Raw genomic sequence first — 8,861 nt, 5'->3', positions numbered from 1 at the left:
AGTGACTGGTTATCATGCCAAAATAATTTGTTATAGTATTTAGGACACCAATGTATTTTTCAATCTAGAGAATTTTCCATTATAATGTAGAGAGTCTTCCATAAGCATTTCAAAATAAAAACCTCCATAGTTTCAATTTATGGCTTGTTGCATCAATTTTTTTTTTCTCCTGAAATCTCTTCTGATTTCACATGATTCTGGAAAGGCAATTATGTACCTATTTGAAACCAAAATTAATCCTGCAATCCTGGCTTCACAGAAATGGGGAGAAGACATTATCTTTACTGCTTCTTTGTAGGAATAATAAGGAAAGCCCCTGAAACACCCACAGAGATGCAGTGAAAAGAATTTTTGAGTGAGTTTATTTCTTGAACATATGTTTTAAGTGGGACTTCATCATGCCTAACAATGACATCCCCCAGTGATGAGGAGGAAATTGATTTCCCTGCAGTCGCTTACCAACTGGACTATAATTGCAAGTGCAGTCCATTAACCACAAGGACTTAAATTCTGTCTTCTGAACTGCCTTCCACATGGTATGTGTGTGAAATTGTCTCACTAAACAACCCTTCAGGAAAACCATTGCCAGATATGGGACTCCTTCCATCATGTGGATATATTCTGAACCGTTTGTGAACTCTGGGGGAGGAACGAACCCTGCAGATAAAATAGAATAGAACCTTGGTACTCCATCACATCAGTACTCTACATAGTCAGATTTTGATGCGAATTGTAGAGAAAAGATTGCTTCCAAGCTCGAACAAAACATCAAAATCCAACCCAAAGCACGTGATTTTTGTAAACAAAAGTAGTTCGTGTTTTGGTCGCTCAGTGAGTTGGCATTGTTAGTAAGCATTGTTTAAACCGTTTGCAGCTGTGTTCCATGTGTTTTGCAATGCTTTTCTTAGTTTTTGTGACCTTTTGTGCTGTTTTTAGATAAAAAAAACATGGGTCCTAAGAAAGAGTTGTGTTTTTTTAAAAGAATCGTCATGATAAGAAACTGGCTAACCGTGTTATCGATATTGTTGATGATAATTAATAAATCCTCTTAGAAAACAGTTAAGGAAATGCCAACAGCAGACCACATTGAGCAGATTTTTTTTTTTTAAGAGAAAGCCACCATGTCCTAGTGAAAAAAAGCAAAGAAGGGAAAAAAATCCTGAAAAGCAGCTACCAGTTGATTTTATGGAAGGGGATTTCTCCTTCCAAACAATGATACTCTCTCTCCATCCCTCCTCTCCACATCCATGTCCACGGATCCAGATCCTCATCCATCTCAAGGTAGGGGCCATACCGTAGTTGTTAAAAACTTCTTTTAATGTTGTTTTTCTTATTTAAATTATATTATTTAACTATGAACTTATTTATTTTGAAAGTTCTGTGTAATGTTTTGTATAAAAAGGGAAGGTGAGGGTAAATACTTGGGGGTCAAGAACAGATTAAACTGTTTGCAGTTTTTCCTTATGGGAAAAGTGGTTTGGAACTCAACTGCGTCGCATCTCGTCACTCCTAGAACGCATTAGCATTGAGGTCTGGGGTTCTATGGGATATACATATGTATTTATTTTTTCTCAATGGAGCCAGAAGTATTTCTAACGTTATCAAGATGAAGGGGTGTCGTGGCATATGACTTCACTTTAAAACTGTTACAAATATATCTCACAGGTGAGTGTTGTGCAGACACCCCATATTTCAGGACACAGTCCTGGAAGTAGCTAAGTGTAGCTCTTAATAAAACTCTTGGTCATCCATTCGATTCTGATTCATAGTGGCCCTGCAGGACAGAGAGCAGACCTGCACAAATCTGCTTAGTCTGTAGTTTCAGTGGATAAAAAAAGATATGGTTTCCATTTCTATAAAATGGAATTGTTGCTAGAACTAGATTCCCACACTAGGGGTACATTTTCCTCCATCTCTCAATCTTCGTGGGGTCCGGTTGATTGCTTTTAACCACTATAAGTAGTGCACTATCTGAACTGAAGAGGTTGGAGAGGAGCTATGCATTCTCCTATGCCGACACCTTGCGACATGGAGACCATCGAGGTCATGTGCGTAGGTGGCATGGCTCTGTGAAGTCTCTTGTGTAAAAGAGTGCCCCAAGGGAATCACACAACATTGCACAAAGTTGAAGTAGTATCTGTTATAGTGATCCAGGTATAGGCCTCTGAAGCTTAAACATAAATTTTAACCTTATACAGACTAGATTGTATATGTAGATATTCAAAAATTCATGCCGAAACCTCTTTCATAAATCACAATTATCCCATAAAAAGATATGCTTAAAATTAATGTTCTTCATCCACTATGCTAGCAGTGGATTCGATTTCCTGAGAGGATGCCATTTGGGTTGACCTCAATACTCGGAGTCTTCTTTTGATAGCCATTCTGGATCCTGTAGGGAGATGAAGCGATGTGAGGGCTGTGAGATGCTAGGACACATCCCCACAGTAGCTTCAGCTACGGTCTAGTATTAGTGTTTCTCATAGTGACTTTTACTGGATTTCCTCTTCAGTAGTAGGATTAACTTCACTCTTCTATTATTGACTGCTATTAACTCACAAATTCAAACTTACCAAGGCATAACACATAAAAATACAAGCTAACACATTTTGTTGTTAGCAATTGAGGATGAATGTGACTGCTTCTATTTTATTGAATCAGTATATCCATGTCACTAACATACTTAGCATTTCCAACTATAATCTTGTACCTTAATAGAATGAGATATTTTGAATGTCAGAAAAAGAACCCTAATTCTCCAGAATAGAGGTGCCATGTAAACATTAGTGTAACGTTCATGCATCTCTACAATTTGGATTTCTGTGGCTGTTTCTACATATTTTAACTTGAGAACAAGTCTTAAGCAGAGCTATAAATATTACTCCAGCTTTAACTTTAAAAGCTTTATCTCTATAGGGAATTAATGAGGGAAATAAAACAATTTTTTTAAAAGCTATGATGATTTTTGTAATACAAACTTCAACCTGTTTTACTTTCTTGGATTCCTATAACTTTCTCTTTTCCTTTTGGGGGGAAAACTCGCCTGATCTAAAATTCATTTTTCTATATATCAATTATTTCTATATTTCCTACTGAAAGAAGACTAACATTCTATTGGCACCAGCAAAGGCAATTAAGAATAAACAAGTTATTGAAAACCAAAATTAAAAATATCCATTACTCTTTATGTTTGGGCTCATTGAAGACCTCTGTTGTACAGTAGAGTGACATGCTACGGCATTTTATAACTCACAATGTTTATAAGACATATAATTTGTAAAAGTACTGATTGGCTTTGTAGATACATCTTTGCAAGAGCAGAAGGTCTCATCGTCCGCCCCCAGAATGGCTGGTGGTGGCCGCCTGTCGCCCAGCTGTGAGCAGCCCCCGTGTCATCTACCAGACACCAGAGTTCCTGCGGGTGGATTTGAATAGCAGACCTTCAGGTTCTCCCCAAGTGCTTTAACTGCTGTGCCACCAAATCTCCTAGATCTCAGTGACTGCTACGTTTTGACTGTATTATTAAAGTGGGAGTTCAAAATAAAATGTAGTTTTATTCCAAGATTTCTGTTCTGAATATATCTTTCTTCTTAGATTACATCAAATACTAAGAACATGCTACCACCTCATGTCATTTCAAAACTCTCGTCTGTAGTAGTTGCACTCTTTTAGAAACAATAGATATATGCTTACACTTTCATACATCTATTTTTACCATAGTATGCTATATTGTATATTTATATAATGGATTATATGATATCATATACAAATTAAGTTCTGTGTGGGCACAAACGTTTTACATTAGGTAACTAGTCAAGGTTGGCAGTTCGGAGTCACACAGTGACATCCTGGTGAAAGGACCGGGGATCTGCCTCCATAAAGGTTGTAGCAAAGACAATTCCATGGAGCAGTTCTACTAGGATAACCGTCCTGCAGAATGGACTTCCCGTTAATGAGCTATTCAGTTGAATATACACTAGGGAGTACCCCCCAAAACACACACACACACACACACACACACACACACACACACACACAGAACGGATTGTGCTGGGTGGAGCCAAGCTTTCATACAGCATATTTGCCCCCCTATGCAAGCATCAAGCAAGTTGCTCTGAGTGAGTGCACCAGTGGTGTCACCTGGGAAGTTTTCCTCTGGTCACAGTGAGTTTGTTTTCATAGAAAGTTTTTTGTGATGGCCCATTTAAGAGAAGAGCATGCAGCTGTGAAATTTTGTTTCCTCCTCAGGAAAAATGCTGCAGAAACTATTGCGATGTTGAACACAGCTTACAAGGATAGTGCTAAGGGAAAAACTCAAGTGTAAAAGTGGTTTTCTCATTTCAAAAGAGGTGAAATGCCAATTGATGACAAGCCTTGTTCTGGATGTCCATCAACTCCCTGAATGGACAAAAATTTCATTTGGAGTTTTCTACCAGGTCAGCCGGTTCTTGTTGCTCCATATAATATTTTAATCTTTCTTGGGATATACTCATTCTTTGCCTGGAAATAATGTTGTGGTCTAGTTTCCTTTTTTTCTGCATCTGCATTCTTTACTGATGCTCATCTTTTTTTCTCCCCCCACCCAATTTCTCTCCTGGTCTTTTGAAAAAAGATCCCTTGTCTTTGTAAGTCTCTGTGTAAACAAGCTTGCCTTCAAACTCAAATTCAGACCCACTACCATCCAGTGAATTCCAACTCATGGCAACCCTATCTCTTTTATAACGGTTTTATATGTAAATACCTCATACTAAATTTGGTAAAAGGATTATAGAAAAATAAAATCGAACTGCAATTATACTATAATAGAGTTAATGTAAACACACTTATACATTGATTTATTCCTTTAGATCTTATATGAACTTACTTATATGTATTTATTTATGTACTTACTGTTTATTAATTTTATAAAAATATGTTATTTAAGGACTATTCCTAACTTTAATAAAAATGACTAAAATATTTCAGTACTAAATAGAAAGCATTGATGATAAATTATCACCCGTATCATAATTTTAACATTTTATCAAATGTATTTTTGAAATGTGTTTCTTTTTATAAAGATTATTGGTACTCATTTAAGAATCTGTTTTACCTTGATTTCCTTAAAACACAGTCCATTTGATAATATTTTTCTTACCTTAGACCAGCGGTCCTCAATCTGTGGGTTGCGAACCCCGAGGAGGTAGAATGACTCTTTCACGGGGGTCACCCGCTTCATAACTGTAAAAAATTACGGTGACGAAGTAGTAACAAAAATAATGTTATGGTTTGGGGGGTCACCACAACATGAGGAACTGTATGAAAGGGTCGTGGCATTCAGAAGGTTGAGAACCACTGCCTTAGATTGTCAAAGTAAAGTAACTTTTATTTTTGTACCAAGAAATCATACAAACAACAATCATTCTATTCAAACACACATTAGTAAAATAAGAAAATTGCTTTGACCATCCAAATTCATTATTTTTATTCTTGTGATTTTATTATGATTTAAGGAGATATGTACCCCTCTCCTGTTAAATTACTAGCAACTAATTTCTTAGCCAAGTGTCGTATACTACAATTGATTACTAATACGTATATATCTGTGTATAATTAAATTAGATATTGAGGAAAATTGTGGAGATTAATGCTCAAGTGTTTGAATGACTTGAATTTTTAGATATTTTTACATCCTTTTGTAATTTTCAAAAGTGAAATTGTTTGTAGTAAACAATATTGTCTGATAGAACATGTTGGCATTATCTGCTGAGTTTTTCCTTCGTGTTAGAGAAATCCCACTGTTTTGACATGTGGTTCTAACCCGTTATTCATTGTTTGTCCCAAATAGACAACAGACAATGGGATAACAAGCAAGGTCCCCAAATAAAGGCTGTGTGTCTGTCATTATTAAGGCAAATAATGCTTTCAATATCAATACTGATTAATAAAAATAAACCAAACACATATGTATAAACATTGAAAGTTAGAAATAATAACAGATATCACAATCTACTCTTGCACTAAGGCAGTGTTTCACAATGGGAGCGTTCCTTGTTTCTTTCTTCCCCCTTCAGGGGCTATTTGGTGATGTGAGCCGATTGCTGCAGTCACTGTGTAAATCTCCTGGAGGCCTTTTCTCTTCTCCGCGGACCTTCTACTTCGTAAGCAAGAAGTGACTCTCTGGGAATTGGGCACTCCACGTCCGAAATGTAAGAGACAAATTCTCACCATCCTTACTGCTAAGACTCATTCTGGCTGTACTTCTTCCAAGACAGATCTGTTTGTGCTTCTGGAAATTAAATAAATATCCAATATTCTTCAGCAGAACCGTAATTCAAATGCATCCATTTTCCTCTGGTCTTCTTTATTTATTTTCCCATTTTCCCATGCATATGAGGGAAATGAAAATATCATGGCTTGGCTCAGGCACATCTTACTCCCCTGAGCGATACATTTTCTCTTTAATATTTTAAGGAGGTTTTGTTGTTGTTGTTTTTAACAGTAGATTTGTAGTACATCAGTTGAATTTTGCTGATTTATTCTATGAACTGTGGTTCTGGATCCAAGTAAGTATAATCCTTGACAAATTCAAATTTTTCTTCATTTAACATGATTTCTAGTTGTGAGCATTTTGTTTTATTTATCTTGAGTTGTAAACCATACCGAAAACTTCAGGTTTTTTGTTTGTGTGTTTGTGCTTTTTAAAATTTAAGCAGCAAGTGCCTCATATCCTTCTGGCTTTTGGCAAGTAACCTTCTTTTATCTGCATATCCCGGGTTATTAATGAGCCTTCCTCCAATCAGGATGCTTTCTTCTTCATCTAGTCCAGCTTCTATACTTATTAGTTGAACTCAGTGATTAATTAAGTACAGTGAAAAGATTACTTTTTAAACACAAATAACATATTATAATGAAATGTGCAAAGACCTGGAATAAAATAACTAAAAATGAAGAGCACAATCAGCAGATCTCCAGGTGAAACACTTGAAAAAAAATTCAACTTCCAATCTGAAATACTAAAGGATTCTATGAGCAAAATATTGAATGATGAAGATGGAAAGAAGACACAATGTACCAAAAAGAGATGCTGTACTTCATTGACTCTAAGAGGTAGCATACAGCCAAGAATCAATAATGCTGAAAAAAGAAGTCCATGCTGCACTGCAGTCATTAGATATAAACCATGCTGCAGGAATTGATGAAATACCAAATGAAAATTATCCACAAACTGAAACACTCAGAAGTCTCTGACAAGATATTTGGAAAATGCCTACTTGGCAAAGAGCTTAGAAGAAGACCACTTCTGTTACTCAACAGAATGTGGCAATTATATAATAATATTAATATCATATGCATATAAAATGCTAGAGATAATTTTTAAATGGTTCCAGCTGTGTATGTATAGGGAGTTGTCAGAAATTTAAACTAGATTCAGAAGAGGATATGACAGGAGGGATAGCATTGCTGATGCCAGTTGGATCCTGACGGAAAGCAGAGAATACCAGAAGGAGGTTCACTGGTGGATTTTTGATTATGCAGAAGTCTTCCTCTGTGTAGATTAAAAAAAAAAAGACTATGGATAAGATTTCAAAGAGGAAGAATTCCAGAGCACTTGTTTTTTATTCATGCAGACCCTTTGTTGAGACCAAGAGGATACAATTACTCAAAAAACAACAAACAGGTAAACAAAATTATTGCCATTGAGTGAATTTCAATTCACAATGGCCCTATCAGTCAAGGTAGAACTACCCCCTTTAGGTTTCTGAGACTTTGAAATCATCACAGGGGTCACATCTTTATCCACTGGAGTGCCTGGTGGTACGGAACAGCTGACCTTGTGCCTAGCAGGTCCGTGTGTAGCCCACCGCTTGAGCAGGGTTCCTCGGTGATTCTCATTAAGTGATTCTGGAATTCAATTTATCCTTCAACAGACTAGACAGAGCAAGAAAAGCCGGGCTTCCAACTGGCTCAGTCTAATAAGTTTAATTCCCTTCAAGGAAATTTACTTCTACCATAGATATATGGAATCAAAATCAACAGCTAAACAAGATTTATAGGTGATTTTTTATGAGTCTTATTAAAATTTAGATCCTGATTCCATATAGTTGGGCTGAAAATGAAAATTCTCTTCAGGAGGCTGATCTGGAATGACAGGATTCCAGGTTCTGAACTAAATGGTTCCTGGAATAGGTAGTGCATCTTGTAAAGCTTCGCGTCTGAAAGCATCATTCCTGCTTGCAGGCACTCTTGAAAGAGCAAGAAGCCACAGCTAACCGGCTGGTGGGATTCCTCCCTAAAATATGACCAGCTACAATGCCCTGGGGCGAATTGAAGGGTAAGAGAATGAGAGATTAGAAATGAAAGTTTCTTCCACTTGGACACTAATGATGGGGGAAAGCTAAAGCTCAAAGGGAAAACATCACCAATTCAATCCATTTATGATCCCATCTGTCTCACCATTGTCCCATTGTGAGAATATGCCCATTTATATAATGCCTGTTACATAAAAAATCAGAACATGACTCATAATTGAATTCATCACTTGTGATGTATGACCATATCAATTTTTAACATAGCCTAAGGCAAATTATTGCCCTACGGCCATTATTGAACCTTTCCATAAAGGCACGATTTTCTAAGTGATAATAAGATTATTACCTGTTTTTGGAGAGTTTCTCAAGGATTAAAATTGTTAACACCCAAAAAGTTACCATTCCAAATCTTGTTTGTTTCTTTCACCTTACACTAAGAATTTTGAAGTTAACAAGATTCGCTTTGTGTTGTATTTCTTTTACAAGAGGAGGAAGGTATGCTTTAAGCAAGGATATGTATTTTGAGAAAGAATATTGATAATAAGTAATTGAACCCTAGATTATTTGTTC

This window comes from Echinops telfairi, unplaced genomic scaffold (genome assembly GCF_000313985.2).
Source record: "Echinops telfairi isolate 266 unplaced genomic scaffold, ASM31398v2 ScPeMD7_25;HRSCAF=90, whole genome shotgun sequence".
In the NCBI taxonomy this organism is placed as follows: Eukaryota; Metazoa; Chordata; class Mammalia; order Afrosoricida; family Tenrecidae; genus Echinops; species Echinops telfairi.
This window is presented reverse-complemented; position numbering follows the sequence as displayed.